The sequence below is a fragment of the Panthera tigris genome, chromosome B1 (assembly GCF_018350195.1).
Source record: "Panthera tigris isolate Pti1 chromosome B1, P.tigris_Pti1_mat1.1, whole genome shotgun sequence".
NCBI lineage: Eukaryota > Metazoa > Chordata > Mammalia > Carnivora > Felidae > Panthera > Panthera tigris.
In genome coordinates, this window is record NC_056663.1 from 196,749,648 (window position 1) to 196,768,203 (window position 18,556).

Genomic DNA, 18,556 nt, shown 5'->3' on the forward strand with positions numbered 1-18,556 from the left:
ACAATGTCACTTCCAGTACGTTCTACTGGCAGAGTGAGTCTTGACGCAGCCCAGATTCAGACGGCAAGGAAATGGATTTTGCTACTTGATTGGAAGACCAGGGAAATTATGTTGCAAGGGCCCAGCTGAAAAAAAGGGGATGAGAACTATGGCCTCTTTTGCTATCAGTCTACCCATGTCATCAAACTCAGAAGTAGGAGTTTTAGAGTCAGAAAGATTCCAGTGTGAAATTAGCTGTGAGGTCTTGGGAAAATGACTGAATCTCCTGAAGACTCCCATTTCATCACCTATAAGGTAGGGATAGTAATCACGCCAACTTCACATGATGGTTGTAATAGTTAAACAAGAAAAGAACCATGAGTGTGGTGTCTAGACATATTTATCTATTAGGTATTATAGTGGTACTCAATAAACATCAGCTTCATAGATACTTTATGTAAACTATCTTCCAGTGAACAAAATTTTTGAGTCTCCCAAGTATTATCTATTTTACAAATGGGGATACAAAGTGATTATAAGTCTTCAGTTCAAAACTCCTGATTCCTATCTGGTACCATATCACTATCCATGATTAATGGAATCTTATCAATATGAAGCTTACTTACTAAAACTATTAATTGAACATCCTTCCTTAAGCAGAGTAGTTGAATGCTATTTTCTGTGTTCAGCCCAACAGACGTGTTAAGCCAGGTTTTTCAATAGACCTGTTTGTTGCATAGAAAACTCTGGAAAGACAGCTTTATGACATAATCACAGAAGTGGTCTCCATGGCATTTGGCAGTCCCAAGTAGAAGCTTGGTCTCTCTTCCTTTAAACTGTGACACTGTGACTTCTTTCTGTGACACTTTAAAGTCTAGGGATAAAGGTTCTTGACTCTCTTTCAAAAAACTGAAAATTTCCTTCAATGTCTTGCAAAGACAATATTCTGTCTTATCTCCTGTAGGCCATCCTATATATGGCCACCAGAGTGATCATCTTAAAATGACTATCTGACAAGTCATGACCAACCTTCCTTGAGCTCTCAATGGCCTATAGGATAAAAGACAAGCAGAACCCTTCATGATCTGGCCTCTGCCCACCTCCTCTGCTCAACAACACCTCCTCTGCCTGCCATGCACTTAGTGTATGTTGGTGCTCTGTGTATATTTTCTATACACGTTGTTAAAAGCATGGCTGCCTCTGCAATTCTGGTTCTTCTACTGAATCGCATGTAACCTTGGACACGTTACTTATTTTTCTCTGTTTGGTCCCTTATCTATAGAACAGGGAAAATTGTGGTGTATAAAACAAAAATTTGAGGGGGCACCTGGGTGGCTCAGTCGGTTAAGCGTCCGACTTCGGCTCAGGTCATGATCTCACGGTCCATGGGTTCGAGCCCCACGTCGGGCTCTGAGCTGACAGCTCAGAGCCTGGAGCCTGTTTCAGATTCTGTGTCTCCCTCTCTCTCTGACCCTCCCCTGTTCATGCTCTCTCTGTCTCAAAAATAAATAAATGTGAAAAAAATAAAAAAAAAAAAACAAAAATTTGAGAAGCTTCAAGAATTAATCGGTATAAACCACTTAGACTAGTGTCTGGAAATAACAAATATTAGGTTAGCTATTCTTACTATTATCCAACATAATCATAATGAAATGATGCAGAATCATATTTCTACTTCCAGATGTGAAATCCTGGTGCACAGAAAGATTAAATGGCAGCAATAAATGACACAGATGTTATTTGGGCCCAGGCCTCTCTGACCTCAGCACTGGATGCTGTGCACTGTGCCAAGCTCCCTCCTGCCACCCCTCCTGTCTGAGGGAGCCACCTACTCTTCTCTGATGGTACCAAGGCATCTCTCTTCTCTGTTCCACTTGCCTGGAAACCTTGCATCCCATCTTGGTCCTCCCATGTTCAAGTCAAGTATCATTTCCTCCCTGGGAAACTGCCAACCCTCTTCACACAGGCTCAGGAAACTTCCTGAGGGGTCTAAACACATCCTGCACTTTCCTCCATGGGGACACATACCGCCCTGTGCTGCCATTACTTCCCTACCAATTTTCTATAAGATGCTTGAAGATAAAAACCAGGTCTAATTTATTCCCTTATTTCCTGAGTGAATGAGTGAACCTTAGCTGTGTCCCAAGGAAGACACTAGAAACAATAGCTCAGAGACTTCTGTAGGTAAAGGAGATGTATGGTGCCTTGGTCTGATCAATGGCCAAAGGGGTAATGTAGGCATCACTTGTTTATCTGTATGAAGGTAATAACAACACCCCTCCTGTATAATTTAATGACTTGGAGGAGGGATCAAATGAGGAAAATGAACAGGACATAATGAATGGACATTAATGACGTCCATAGGAGATGTACACAAATGCCATGTATTCTTTTCTCCCCCTCCAGCCCTCATAGCTGATCCCAGACTCTGAATATTTTCAGATGCTTCATAAAGGATTGAAATGGAGTCTGCCCCTTGCCTACCAAAGCCATAGTGTTTATGTTGGCATCCTGCTTATAAACCAGGGAGTCCTGGCATGTTGCCCTTGACTGGGAACTTCAGTGTGGAATCAGCTCAACACAGAAACAAATCTTGGGATGGTCTCTAAGTTTCCCCCAAGTAGGCCCCTTTAGCCTTGGATTTACAGCAATAGAAGCACAGCCCTCGGGAGGGCACTGGAGGTCCAGGAGTTCAGACTGTACGTGACTCTGCTTTCTTTTTCTTTCTTTTTTTCTTTTCTTTTTTTCTTTTCTTTCTTTCTTTCTTTCTTTTTCTTTCTTTCTTTCTTTCTCTTTCTTTCCTTCTTTCTTTCTTTCTTTTTAATGTTTATTTATTTTTGAGAGAGCACAAGTGGGGCAGGGGCAGAGAGAGGGGGAAAGCGGATCCAAAAGGGCCTGTGCGCTGACAGCATCAACAGCAACTAGCCCAATGTAGGGCATGAACTAACAAACCACAAGATCATGACCTGAACCGAAGTCAGACATTCAAACGACTGAGCCACCCAGGTGCCCCTCTACATGACTTTCCTACGGAAGGGCCCAGATGAGAAGCAGAAAGGAGGTGACTTGCCTCAAGACACACTTGGGCTGGAACTCTTTGATCCTGAGGCAAGCGGGCATTCCACTATACCTGCTTCCCTCATTCTTCCCTCTTGGCAGGTAATGTCTGCAATTTCTTTATAAATATGCAAATGCATTAACCCAGCTAGAGAATAGAGCAAGACATTAACCCAGATCCACCCCATTCCTGCTTCCTCCTCATCCTACACTTGCTCTGTCTCCGGACAGGGCTGCCGATCCACAGGTGACGAAACAGGGAACCGTCCAACAAAATGGCTCGCTGCATCAACAGCGATGCCAAAACCAGAGCCCATGGCTTCTGACACTAGTCCGGTCCCCCCTTACCCAACATAAACAGCACACATTTGATTTTGTGGCAGTGCTGAAGACATCCATGCCCTAATTCCCAGGGACTGTAAATGTGTTATTGTACGTGGCAAAGGGGAATTAATGTAGCAGATGGAATTGAGGTGGTTCATCAGCTGACCTTCAAATTGGGAGATTATCCTGGATTATCTGGGTGGGCCCAATGTAAGAACAGAGTCATTTAATGTGGAAGAGGGAGTCGGGAGAGAGGGTCAGAGGGATGTGACCTGAGAAAACGCGACCCCATGCTACTGACTCTAAAGATGAAAGAGAGGCCACCAGCCAATGAACAGAGTTGGCCTCTAGGAGCTGACAAGGCAAGGACACAGATTCTCCCATAGAACCTCCAAAAGGGAACACAGCCCTGCCCTCGCCTGAATTTCAGCCCAGTGAAACCCATTCTGGACTTCCAACCTCCAGAACTATTAAATTTTTTTTTTAAATGTGTTTAAGCCACTGAGTTTCTGGCAATCTGTTATAGCTGCAAATAAAAACGTAATACGGTGTCTAGGTGTAACCAGCCATTTCCCAAGGCCATACCCACTGAGGAAGGACAAATGGGTCCTAACATGGAAGTGTGTGTTGGGTTCAATTCTTTCTCTACACTTACAACAGAAGGAGGCTCAGCCTCCGGACCCCATTCCCTCCACCCTATTATTATTGGTGGTTCTTTGCTTTACAAAGGTGCTTCCTTTGCACCTGCTTCCCACACTGGAGCCAAAGCATCCTGTTCTCTCTACACTTAGATGCCACACCGACCACCTTGGTCTCATTGAGACACCAGAGCCCTTAATGCACCAAGGAGAATGTTCCATCGAGTCTTCCATTCACTAGAGTTTAGCCCCTCTTCCCGAAGCCTCTCCTCCAGCTCCCCACGGACTCATATTGAAGAATAAATCTGTGTGGCAAATACCATCTGATTGAGGATGCCCTTAATTTCTGACCCCAGAAGCATTTCCATTGATCAAGTATATAATACCTGGCACCCGTGTCCATCCAGATAAGTTTATAGGGAGTTCCCTTCATTCTTCATGGGATTATGGAGTCTCAAATCCAGATGGATACATTTAGAGATGAATTTAAGACAGGTAAGAAAACCAGCAGGGACTAGGTCTGTTTTTGTTCATACACGCTGCAAACCAACTGTGTGCCAGAGAGTTGACCTGGCACTATGCAATCATGTCATTTACATTTTCCAGTTCAGGCTCTGAGCTTCAGAGAGTTAACTCTTCCCCAACCCCACAGCCAGGAAGTAGAGTGTCTGGAATGTCAGGAACCGGGAGCCTAGACTCCATGTGTACCGAGGCTCTGACTGCCTCTCAGTTGCCCTGAGCAGATATGTCCTCTCTGGAGTCGGGAGTGGCTGTGCTGTCCTGGCAGATCCTCCCTGCCCAACCTGGGAGATAAACACGGATCTCCTCCAGAATATGACTGATCAGGTGAGGGAGGGAACAGACCCGAAGGCAGCACCGTCCCCAGGGGTTCAGGGTAGGCAGCTGACATCAGCCAGCAAGAAGAAAAAAAATCCATTTGTAAAACAGCAGAAGAAAAAATTAAACTTGCAGTTCCATCATTTTATATAAAAACTCAAGAATGAAAATAAACATGGTTCCAAGTTATTCTGAATTTATTTTTAATGCCAATGACAACAAAATAGCTCTTTTATGAGTCATTTTACAAAACAGAACACATGATTTCCTGAAATGGCATTTTACAGAAGCTTAAAGGAAACCACTGTGTGAAATGAGACAGAGTGCAGCTAACTCTGTTCACTTGGGGATCTTCCCCCACCCCACTCCCTCGAAGGCCCTCCCCTCTTTTCTCTAGCTACCTCCCCCTCTTCTTCTTGCAACTCTCACTCTAGCTGTCATTTCCTCACGGAATTTTTCTCTGGTCTGAATACCCCCTCATTTAAATAAGATCCCCCAGTTACCTACTCTCAAAGGACATTGTACCATTTCTTCATTGCACTTCCTGAAATTGTGATCATTATTCCGCATGTGTTTATGTGCCAGGCTCTTGGACACGTGGATGTGCAGACCCAGACAACCCTGCTATCTTGGAGCTTACGGTCTCCTTGGAGGAGCTGTATAGTTTCATTGTCTCTCTCCATCAATTATACTAAGAAGTGCAGAATTGCAGAAAACAAATGGACTTCAGGCAAGAACCATGAGAGCACATAGCAGGGAGCACAGGCTACACATATTTCGACATCAAAGATACACATAAACGTCTGTCTCTCCTGTAAGACATTGTCTGTTTTGTTTGGCACGCATCGGGCACTCATTAAATGCTTATTGAAACACCTCATGAAATGGAAAGTAGCCACTTAAGACATGTGGGCTAGTGGCTTAGTTGACGCCTGTGGCTCCTGGTTCCAAATTGAATGCAGCAGGTCTAAAAGATAAACATTGAGACTATTACCATTAACAATCCCACAAGGCACATGCCAACTTTCATCTCTGAGATGGATTCCAGACCTAATAAAACACTTGCCACCTTTCACTTAATCATGCTGCTGCCTGGGTTCTGCCCTGTGGACACCACCTTCTTGAAGAAATGAGCCTGGCATGACACGAGCTTTCGCTGATGTTCTGCTTAGTCTTTGGATGGCCCTTCTTGTAGTCTTCTTCAGCCTATTTCTAAGATGCTGGTCCTCCTCAGGCATCTCTATTTCCTGCCCAAAGCCCTACGTGTATCAAGCAAGAAGAAAGACCTCAAGCTGCTAAGTGGGAGTTCCTTCACCTGTTTTGCTTAATAACCACTTGCACAGCAGACTATGTGCAGCAATGACTACATTCCAGGCACTATTCTAGATGTTTTATTCAATAATAATTCAATTAGGGTTGATACCTTCCACAACTCAAGAGTAAAGGCATGGCTGGAAACAGAATTCCAGACTCAGATCCAAGAAATGGTGGTGGGAGTGGATAACATTGAGGACGTTGGCTGCCCCCAGAAGCTCCTACAGCACCTCCTTCCTTGAGAAATAGCCAGCTGCCCATATCACTAAACACTGCTGTGAGAAGCCCCCGGTCACTTCTACCCACAGTGCTACCTGTGAGCCCCTCTCTCCAGGTGCTGATCCCCACCCTATTAATCCATAACGTGCATGCAGCATCCCAAGCATACATCCCAAGTACCTGGAGCCTTCAACATCCAAAACAGGGCAACTTCCTCCTCCCTGCGCCATCTCATACGTTCCTGTAGACACATCCAACCTGGCCACAGTCCTCGGCACCTTTCTCTTCACCTGTCCAGCCTATCAATTAAAAGCCTTCCAGTTCATCTTTCTCTCCCTCCGTACATAGACAATTGTGAGAGGCTCCCCTCTGGTAGCTTTGCTTTGGGTCCCCTCTCCCTTCTCGAAATATATGCTTTCCTAGACACTAGATACTCCAGATACTCTGCTAGACGTTCTAGATACTCTCCTTCACACTTCCCCCACATGACCTCACGGAAAATGGGTATCGGGTCATGACGTGTCCGTACCTAAGATGCTTCAACAGCTTCCTTGTGTCTCCAGAACAAAACAGGGAAGTCTTCACCTGGAAGGGGCAAGATGAATATGCTCATATGTCTAGCCTTACCTTTGGCATATGCGTCTTCATACCCATGTGCCACAGGCATCCCAAGCTGCAGGCCTTCATCTTGGCCTCATCTTCCCGGTCTCCTCTGCCTCTGAATAGGCAATTCTGTCTGCATCGAATGTGCTTCCCACCTCCTCCGACTGGTTCACAGCTCCTCCTGCCCCTGACCACAGGCTGAGACAGTATAGGATAGCAGCTAAGTGGATGAGCCAATCTACCTGGATTCAACTCTCAGCTCACACACCTCTATGCTCCCTCACCTTTTCCATGCCTCAGTGTCCCCATCTATAAAATGAAGACTATAGTAATCTACTAGAGATAGGCTAACTCGCAGAGTTATTGTGAGGACCAAAAGAGCTCATATAGGCAAAGCCCTAATTATGGTGGCCCATGGCAAGCAAGATGTGAGCTTTTATTATGATCAACTCCTGCATATTACCAGCTTCACCCCAACACCCCTTGTGAGTGTCTCTTGTTTGTTCATTCGCCAATTTGTTTATTTTCAGTCTTTCACCTCACTGTAAGTTCCTTGAGAGGCAGGGATGGGTTTTGATTCATCCTGCCGACATCTAGCGTAGAACATGTCAAGGGCAAGCAGCCTTTGGAAATTTAGAGTACTAACAAGTAATGACAGTTGTTTTTTTTGTTGTTTTTTTTTTTTTAAGTAATGACAGTTTTTATCTGTGCCCTTGCACACCCAACCTGGTACAGAGGGGCCAGGACACGTCATTTAATGTAGGACATTCAACCGCACTGGCAAAGAAAAGGCAAGTTTTAAGGAGAAGATTGAAGTTTATGTCTACTGACAATAGATGCCACCGAGCCCGAAACAGACAATGTCTGCTTGCAAAATCTGTGGCGTGACTTTAAGCATTTCCTGGTCAAAGTATTGACCAAAAGGTAAAACAAATATATCTTATTCACGTCCAGAAAAGTTGGATGGTGATAGCCCCATGGCATCTTCATGTTACAAATGGAAGAATTAATCGAGGGCTTAGAGAAATGTGAACTAGGGAAAGGGGAGAGCTGCTAAGGCCTCTTACATGTGCGAAAGATGATCACCATTTTCCACCAGGTTGAAATCATCTCAATCCGCTGAAGCGTTTTAGGCAGTAAAACAGTTGAATGATACGATTTCTAAATGCAAAGCCTCTGTGTAATTATAGATGCACCATGCATACATTCTGCCATGACACTTGCATATTCCTGTTGCATTGCTTACACAAAACCATGTTTCTTTTACTTCAGGAAAGACAGAGATTTTTCAGGTAACTGTCCTCAACCCACGCTTGTTGTCTCACCAGCTCCAGTAAGAGTCTAAATTCCTTTTTTCACCCCTGGGTATGGAGCAATATACATGACTTGGAGTCAGGAGGTCTGAGCTCCAGCATGGTCACGGCATTCAAGCTGCATGATTAACAGGTCTCTTCACTTCGCTGAGTCTCGAGGTTTCTTATCTGTAAAATTAAAAATAGCACCTACATCACAAGTCAGGTTCTGAGGTTTGAATGAGATAAAAAGTGTTAAATTTTGGGAGACTGTGAAGCACTGTGGATGTATAATAGGAACCCACCTATGTGTCTCAGGCAAAATAATGGATAATTCCAGGGTCTCTTTAAAATCACCATGAACATTTCTTTGGCTTTGGAGTTGGACAGGCTTGGATTCCTTTCCAGATTTCCCAGATATCTTTAACCACAGTGAGTTCTGTTTCCTGTAGAATGACCTGCAGTGTCCTGTAGCATAATCATATCAATCCCAAAGTTTTTACTGAGCATTTATGATGTTGGATGTGTTACATCGACTATCTCAGTTAGTTGTTATTGCAATTCTCACCTTCTTTACCCACAAAGGCAATACCTTCACCTCCACCTCAGTCCTTTGTCAAATCTGTTGCTTCCCTAATTCCTATCGAAATGCAAATATTTTATACATAAATGCATTAGTCAGGGTTCTCCAAAGATAGATAGATAGATGATAAGAAATTGGTTTGTGTGGTTACAGAGGCTAAGAAAACTCTCAAGAGACAGACCCAGAGGAGTCAAGGTGGAGTTCAAGACTGAATCGAAAGGCCTGAAGACCAGGAGAGCATATGGCTTAAGTTCCAGTTTGAAAGTTGGCAGGCTTGAGATGAAAGAACAGCCAATGTTTCAGTCCGTGTCCAAAGGCTGGAAAAGACCAATGTCCCAGATCAAACAGTCAAGCCAAAAGAGTTCCCTCTCACTCAGCCTTTCTGTTCTATTCAGGTCTTCAAATGATTAGATGAGGCCCACCCACTTTGGGAAGAACAATCTGCTTTAGTCAGTCTACTGATTTCCACATTAATCTCATCCAGAAACACCCTCATAGATACACCCAGAATAATGTTTGGTCAAATATCTGGGCACTTCATGCCCCATTCAAACTGACATATAAAATTAACTATCTCATCACAACTTATGTTGAATAATGCTCCCTGACCTTTCCTTGCAGATTTCAGTTAGAAGGTGGAAATATCTGAGAAATATGAGGATTTGAGAAGGTGCTCCATCAAGGGACAGGTGGGTCTACGTGTGGGAGGAAAAAGCAGGGAATACCAAGTACAAAATTAGCTTAACAGATTTTCAGAAATATAACCAAACCTGTCATATATATTGTCACGCTTTATTTTTCCATTAGTAATCTATTCATATATTTATGTATTCACTTTTCAACTAACACTTACTGAGGGCATAATATAGTCTAGGTGTTATACAGGTACAAGGGCCCAAACAATCGACTAAAGTATGAGGCTTTCCCTCAAAGCACCTCTGGAAGCTGAACCCATGTTTTCAAATTTCTTCAGACTGATATGTTCATGAAACTCTGTACCTGTTGGTTTAGAATTTGCCTTAAATCTTATGTAGTTCACCCACCACCACGAGTGACACCCCCATCTTCACCATGGAATTACAACTTCTAGTCCTATCTGCACAGTCTGGGGTCTCACAGCCCACCAACCAAGTCAATTTTCCTTTCTTTTTCTGCTCTGCTAAAGGTATTATTCTGAGTGGGGGGGAAAAAGGCCTATTTCAGCTTTTATCCCCACAGTCCTATTGATATCACACAAATCAACACAAAACCATCAATAATTCCATAGATGCATATCCTGTTGCTGGCTTCTTGTCCCAGTTTAATCACCATGATGATGAGCTGACGATGACAACTTAATGACAATTTCTTAAATTCCTATCCTGTGCTATGCCCTTTTATAATTAGCCTCATGTTATTCTTGCAGCCCACAAAGGTTAAAACAAAGTGTCCAGTGTCCAAATAAGTGGACCAAAACTTAGGCACAATGAATAGTTTGCTGAATGTTCCCAAGATAGTGAAAAGCCAAGTTGGGTTTGGAAGCCATTTCTGTATGACATCCTAGTCCATTCTTCACCTGCCACAGTAGGTAGTTTTGATGAAAAGGAAGCTAGAAAAGAGAAAATTGAAAGCAAATGTACCCTGTACATACCCAGTTGCCTTGCTTGCTACGTGAAGAATGTGTTCAAGTATGAGAAGCCATGCCTGTTGGACCCTTGAACTTTGAGGGTGAATTATTTGGGAGAAGTAGGTAATAATTATTTTCTCCCTCACAAGTTCATTCATGGCTGAAATTTTGTTTTCACGACCCTAACACTTGCAAAGACTATCAGTAGTTTCTTTTGCTCACAAAGAGAAATTTCCTGGCCACTCCCACACTAACTCTGTAGGGACTTTCTTAATTCAGTTGTGCGGACCTTTAGAAGATGGTCTTAGTTTTGCCCAAACCTTTACCTCCCCAGATTTTAGATGTTAAATAAATCATAGTAAGACACAGCAATTCCTCATGGGTAACTTTGGGATGGAATCAGGCACAAGGCCAATCCAGTGTCACTGAGATTACTGCCCTGAACCTATGTGGTAGCCTCTGGTGACTTCAGGTACATACCTGACCTTTCTTGAATGGGCTTTAAGATTTCTTTTGTAGTCACGTGTGTCTGGAATTGTTCACCTGTGGCAGGAAATGTATCATAGTTTGGAAGACGAGAGGTGGGTTTGCAAGCCATAGCTGTACATTTCTTAGTTGTTCCAAGCAAATAAGATGTTGAGGGCACATACCCCATCCTTCTTCCTCATTTTACCCTAGACTGGAACACTGGAACATCACAGTTCTGAGACTGTCATGTGCATGAGAATCACCAGCGGAACCTTTTTGGAATGCACAGCACTAGATCTAAAACCCAGAGATTTTAATCATAGGTCTGGAATGGGTCCCTGGAATCTGTATTTTTAACAAGTGTCCCAGGTGATTCAGAGAAAATCCTATAAAACTAACCATGGGAGAAACTTGTCTTAACCTGGCTCCCCCAGAAAAACAGAGTTTAAAGCATTACTAGAAAATTTGATCTTAGGGAAACTGGGAGGAAGGCAAATGGGAACGTGAGGTTAGGAAGGAGACCCAATGTGATATGATGGCACTGAGCTGGCTCAGCATTTTGTACCATGCCCAAGTAAGTGTTCCATCCCACTATCACACGGTGCTATCTTCTTAAGGTCCTCAAAAACTATTGAGCCTTTGACAGTCCTCTGGAGGGGCATGAAAGGGAAAAGCTTATCTGCCAGCTTATATTTCCCAATATTCCCAATGGGATTTAACTCTCTTGTGCTTCCATTTGGGTTCTGCATAGGCTCAAGTGAGTACTGCGGTACCACATGCTTCAGAGGCAAGTGAGGTGCTCAGAATTGGAGGTGAGAGGCTCAAGGGGTGAATATCAGGTTACGTGTTGGCATATCACGAAGTAGACATAGAGTAAGTGCAGTAGAGGCGGCCGATGAAGCTCAGGTAGAATGTGACTGTAGCCAGAGTTGGGTCCTGACAGATGGCCTAAAGGACCTGTGGTGGCACATAAAAACCATCCAATACAGAGTCTGGGGTCAACTTCCACCTTACTCCACCTACTTGGAGGACAAAGTCAATGGACTAGGACAAAATGGAGTCCTCAAAGATAACTAAGAGAACTGAGCTCCGTATGAGCTATTAAATGAAATGCTGAGCTGAAAACTCCCCTCTTCTCTCCTCACCACACTCATCTCCACTTTGGACAAGATGGACTGGAGAACCACATGCCTGGAAAGTGGCCCTGGACCAGGCTTAGAGGAAGAAGGAAAAGAGCCTTGAGAATGTGACTTGGGGAGAGGGCTTTATTGCCCCCTTTTACCTCCTACCTCTGTCACAATAAGATCCAGAAGGCCCCACAGAGCCGGTATGCATACAAAGAGAGGTAGGCAGGGAACAGGACGTGTAGTTTAGTCTGGGAGGAAAAGCAGAGCAAGGAATGATTTTGGGTTAGCCAGGTGTGAGTTAGGTCAAGCCTGGACCCATCTGCTTTCTGGTTTTGTAATACTGAAACTCTCAGAGATTCAATCTCCTTCTTTTTAAAATGGGGGTGATGAAAAAGTAAATAAATAAAATAAAATAAAATGGAGGTGATGGGGAACCTGGGTGGCTGACTTGGGCTCAGGTCATGGTCTCACAGTTTGTGAGTTTGAGCCCCACGTCAGGCTTGTTGCTGTCGGCACAGAGCCCACTTCAGATCCTTTGTGCCCCTCCCCTGTTTGTGCTCTCTCTCTCTCTCAAAAATAAATAAATATTAAAAATTTTTTAAATAATAACAATAAAAAAAAATAAAACAGGGGTGATGCCCACCTTGAGAAACAGTGCAAGTGCTTACCCAATTCAACATGAGCATAGTACCTGGGACTATACAGGTATCCAAACAGTGTGAGTGAATTTATTCCTTACCTTCTTCTCCAAGGTGCAGACCAGCAGTGTGAATGTAGGCTGAAGGCCCGCACTCGGTCCCACCTGCTTGGATAAAAATCCAATGGACTTTGGCAATCTCGCACGGTCAGCAAAAGAAGGTTTATTGCACTGTGTTTATGCTGTCGGTGCTTGTGCTCCTCGAAAGGCTGATGTAGCAATTGTAGGGTCCTGGAAGATGACTCCGGGATGGTTTCCCCACATCCCCTGTAACCAAGAGCAAAGGCTGAAGAGCTGGTACACCATGTCATGAAGACCGGGCAGTCTTTCTGTTGGAAGGCCTAGAAGAGTTGAATACATTATCTCAAAGGCTAACTAAAGAGAAATTATAGCTGCTGGTCATAAGATCGTGGACCACCAACATTTAAAGCCATGGTTTCTTTCTCTCTACAACACATGAAAATGGCCTATCATATTTGTATTCCTGAAAAACCTCAGATCATTTTTTTATTTACTTATTTATTATATAATTTGTTGTCAAATTGGTTTCCATACAACACCCAGTGCTCATCCCAACAGGTGCCCTCCTCCATGCCCATCACCCACTTTCTTCTCTCCCTCACCCCCCATCAACCCTCAATTTGTTCTCAGTATTTAAGAGTCTCTTATGGTTTGCCTCCCTCCCTCTCTGTAACTTTTTCCCCCCTTCCCCTCCCCCTGGTCTTCTGTTAAGTTTCTCAGGATCCACATATGAGTGAAAACATATGGTAGCTGTCTTTCTCTGCCTGACTTATGTCACTTACCATAATACTCTCCAGTTCCATCAGATAATTTATTTAAAATCACATTATGGGGGCACCTGAGTGGCTCAGTCGATTAAGCGTTCAACTTCGGCTCAGGTCATGATCTCACGGTTCATGAGTTCGAGCCCTGCGTCGGGCTCTGTGCTAACAGCTCAGAACCTGGAGCCTGCTTCGGATTCTCTGTCTCCCTCGCTCTCTCTCTCTGCCCCTCCCTCACACATGCTCTGTCTCTTTCAAAAGTAAATAAACATTAAAAAGAAAGAAAGAAAGAAAATCATATTATGAAAACTTTGTTTCAACGAGGATAAAAAGGGGTTTGGAACTCGGTCTTACAGTAGGAAAATTGTTTTTCTATAGAAATTTCCAAAATAATGGTGTTTCAAAGTTATAAATGTTAAGTCTCTGTGTTAGTTTCTGAGGGCTGCTGTAACGTGCCAAAAACTAAGTGGCTTAAAACCACAGAAACGTCTTCTCTTACGGTTCTGGAGGCCGGCTGTCCTCCATCAATGTGTCAGCAGGACTGTGCGCCCTCAAAGAAAAAAAAAAACAAAAAAGAGGTTAGAGAGGGAGGGAGCCAAAACATAAGAGACTCTTAAAAACTGAGAACAAACTGAGGGTGGATGGGGGGTGGGGGAGAGGGGAAAGTGGGTGATAGGTATGGAGGAGGGCACCTGTTGGGATGAGCACTGGGTGTTGCATGGAAACCAATTTGACAATAAATTTCATATTAAAAAAAAAATCTATAGCACAGGATCCTTCCTTGCCTCTGCCAGCTTCTACCAGCCCAGGGATTCCTTGGCTCATGGTCGCATCAGTCGGATCTCTGCTCTCATCTTCACGTGGCCATCTTCTCCCCGTGCATGGCTGTGTCTTCACAGGGTATTCTCTTTTCTGTGTGTCTCTCCTCTTGTTACAAGAACCCCCGTCCCCTTGGCTTGGGCCACCCAAACCACCTCATCTTAAATTGGTTACATCTGCAAAGACCCCATTTCTTAAAAAAAAACTTGCATTCTGATGTGCTTGGGTTATAATTTCAACACGTCTCTAGGGGGACACAGTTCAACCCAAAACAGGCTCTAAAATCAAAACATCGCTGAACAACTTCACTCTTTAATCACACCTCACTTTTTCTCCTGAGCCTTGTCTCCCATCAACACCATCAGAATCACCATCACATTGCTTCTTACACATTCTCCTCCCTGTCACACCTGTTGCTATGAGAGACCAGGCTCAAAAAGAACCAAATAGAGTGGCCATCTCACAAACTGTTCCAACAGCTTCCCTGACGCCCCAGAACGGGTTCTACTTCCCAGTTGAAATTCTATTACACATACACTCACAGGCCTATAATGAAAACCCTGTCTCCTCATTAATTTATTAGAATATATTCAATCCATATTGGGCAATTGTTCAGAACAGGGACCATGCCTTCATCTAAGACCTCATACTAACCCTACGGAGGTTCAGTATTCAAGTTATTTGGCATCAATTGAAAAGCCTATTTAACCCTTTCTTTTCTCTTTTCCATCTGCTAATCTGCAAGGTTGAATACGTCCGTCCCAGGTGCCAGAACAGAGCATGAACAACACAGATTAAAGTCCAGGCCCCAACGAGGTGGTATCTTTCCTTTGTTAATATTCACTGAGTACAACTCCGTGCCCAGGGATGCTCCACATGATAGATTCCAACAGGGACAAGCCTCACCCCATGGAGCATGTATTTCAAAAAACTTTTCCTGGGGCGCCTGGGTGGCGCAGTCGGTTAAGCGTCCGACTTCAGCCAGGTCACGATCTCGCGGTCTGTGAGTTCGAGCCCCGCGTCAGGCTCTGGGCTGATGGCTCGGAGCCTGGAGCCTGTTTCCGATTCTGTGTCTCCCTCTCTCTCTGCCCCTCCCCTGTTCATGCTCTGTCTCTCTCTGTCCCAAAAATAAATAAAAAACGTTGAAAAAAAAAATTTAAAAAAAAAAAAACTTTTCCTTGTTCTCTTTCACCTCTTTCATTTTTACAACCTTCTTCTTAGGATTGTAGTTGTTCTGGACTGAATGTTTACATCCCCTCAAAATTCATATGTTGAAATCCCACCCCTCAATGCAATGGTGCAAGCAGGTTGCACCTTTGAGAGGTGACGATGATGAGATGAGGTCATGCAGGTGGGGAGCCCCAGGAATGCATTAGTGCTCTCTTACCGGTCACTAGACTAGTCACTTGCCCCCTCTCTCCGCTTTGAGGATACAACCGGAAGTTGGCAGCCTACAACCGGAAGAGGGCTCTCACCAGAACCTACCTGTGCTGACACCCTGAGCTAGGACTTCCAGCCTCTAAAACTATGAAGAACAAGTTTCCATTGTCAATAAGCTCCCTAGTCTATGGCACTTCGTTACAGCATCCCGAATTAACAGACACTAGCCTTCCTCTGGCCGCTATAAATACCTTTAGGAGTTTTAATGTGTGATCATTAAGGAACCATGCTCCCACTCTCTCTTAGAAAACCCCAGAGCCATAGAAGGCTCCTGGCACAGGGATAACATCATGGACTATATGAAGAGCGCCAGCCTTCAAATCCAAGCCACAGAACTGCCAGCTTCACAAGTGCTAACCGTGAACTCAGTCCTTACTTTTAACTTCACTGAGCCTCTGTTTCCTCCTTTAAAAAAAAAAAAAAAAAGGAAAGCTATTGGCTAGGGAAAGTTTCTCCTTGTCCAGTGGTTTTCCAGCTGCAGGATCCAGTCAAGACTTGTAACTTCACTGCTATGAGTCCCAAAAATAAAAATTATGAGTGATAGATGCATTATAGACTGAGAGGCCAATGAAGAAAAGCAAAGTTCAGGGAAAGAGTCTGAAAAGTGTAGTTACTCTACTTATACCACCTATGGTTTTTCCTATTTGCTTTAAAGACAGAAAAGCAATTTTACTTTCCTTCTCCTTCCTCCTAGAAAAGAAAAATTAAAAAAGGAAAAAGTCAGAGAGAGAGAGAGTGTGTGCACGTATGAGAGGTTAAAAGCCCTGTCTCCACTTAAAAGCCAAAGGTCCGACTCCATTTTTGGTGTTAGGCATGGCCTCCTTCCTCTCTTTTTAGTCCTACCTTGTTCCACTGCTTCCCCTACTGATGGCTCATCCCATGTGTCAAGAGAAACCTATCAAGATTCCTCCGTGATGTTCATGCCGTTTTCTTTTTTCTTAATCCGATTCTCACTTCAAGACCTAAATTCAGCCAATGTGAGGACAGATGGTGTGGGGCCCTTTGCCCTGCCAATTTAGCAACGCTGGCAATGGTTCAACTCCTGTGTGGAGAGGGAGTGATTTTGCCTGCATGGTTTAAAAATACCACAGTGTTTTAACCTCCGGCAAGAGTGTTTGGCAAACAACCCATGGCAGATTTGCATGTGTGTGGATGATGTCACACTCCTCACCAGATTTGTCTAAACAAGTGTCTGCTCAAGATAAATGGCTGACTGTGGCTGCCATTTAAATGTAGCATTAGAGGCATAGCCTTGCCAGTCTTTAAAGAGATTTAGCTGAGAGGCTGAAATGGGTGCCATTGTCTTCATTCTTCCCCTGACTCGCCTTGGTGGTTGGTCAGGCTCCCTCCACTTTATCATTTGAAAATGAGAGGTGTAGTCTACAGCCAATTCCATTCACCCAACTGCTGGGTGATACGCATACACAGTGGGTTCTTGGTGTTGTCAAGGGTTCCAAGATGAGAAGCAACAATGGCCCCCCTCAAGGAATTTGTGATTTAATAAGACATATGAAGCTCACCCCCAAAAGCTCATCATTTCCTTAACAACCTCTCATGGGATCACCTCCACTCAGAAATCCCTTCCCTCGAGAGCTGCATCTAACTGGGTCCTTTTCTTCACTCAGGCCTCAGCTCAAATGTCACTTCTGCAGAGACTCAACCTCACACTGCCTTATATGAAGAAACACCCTACCCCATCCATCCCAGGCCACTCTCCATCCTGCTAGCCTGTATCATTCCCTCAATGTGCTGCACTTTCTCTTACATATTCCTTTCTCACTGGCATTTCTCCAGGTATGGTAGCCTCTGCCATTTCTTGTTCCCATAGCCTTGGCAGGACAGACACACCAGCATTGTGGAGTCCTCATGATGCCAAAGCAGGGAGGGAATTTATGGAGACAGTGGGGACAAATGACTCTATCACCAGTGTGATGAGAACTTGGTGGTGCTGAGACTCTGCTTTTTCACATGGGTAACAGTAACAATGATGCCAACATGGAGGCATTATTGTGATAATTAAATTATGCATTTATGCAAAGTGCCTAGAACAAGGAGGTCTTAATGTTAGTCCCATGAGGCTCTTCTGGGAGAAAAGTAGTGTGAACTAAGCACTGAATTTATATTTAATGGATATTCATTAATTGATAAACCACCTAGCATTTCTGTGAAAGCAGAGATTTAAGGCAAAAGCTCTTTCTGAATTTCGTTGTCACTTCCATGCTGTGAATGCAACAAAACTCGGCTGGAAAATAATCCAGAAAGGTCAGAAACCTTGTTATGTTTACAATGGCCTTTCACCTCTGGCCCGTGATCTCTTACACTGAGCTCTGGGTCTACCTACATTGGGGTTTGCCTTGCTATAGGATGTTATTAGGAAGCCAGGGACTTCTGAAGGTCCTTTCTGGAGAGAATGGACCTTCTATGGGAACAAGCCCACCTGCTACAGTTCCCCAGACACCAGAGGAGCTTGAATATCCACTCTGTTTATATGTTGGGTTCTCCCTAGGGAGCTACTTCTCAGCAGTCGTGAAAATTGCCCGGCTGAGGGCATAGACCCAGTTGATATGGAGCACATCTGAAACCCAGCACAGAACTCAACTCATGCTCACACCAAGATTCCCCTTTCCAGAGTGCTAGTGAGGCATGTGAGAGAGACCACAGCTAACTGAGAGGCTCATAATGTTCCTGGAGGAGATAGGATGTAGGATGTAAGGCAATTAGCATGAGGTGAGCCCCATTCAGGGGTCCTGGAATCAAACTTCCTGAGGCCC

General features: G+C 44.1%; 1 long non-coding RNA gene across 1 annotated transcript in view; it reads right to left on the minus strand.

Moving 5' to 3' along the window:
• Positions 1-5,636: 5,636 nt before the first annotated feature.
• LOC107179004 overlaps positions 5,637-18,556 on the minus strand; it is a 33,343-nt gene continuing 20,423 nt past the window's right edge. The window contains exons 3-7 of the long non-coding RNA XR_006217087.1: positions 14,026-14,076; positions 12,787-13,011; positions 8,297-8,452; positions 6,898-6,953; positions 5,637-5,802 (exon numbers count right to left, since the gene is read on the minus strand). This is a non-coding gene — a long non-coding RNA (uncharacterized LOC107179004). The remainder of the gene's footprint in view (positions 5,803-6,897; positions 6,954-8,296; positions 8,453-12,786; positions 13,012-14,025; positions 14,077-18,556) is intronic.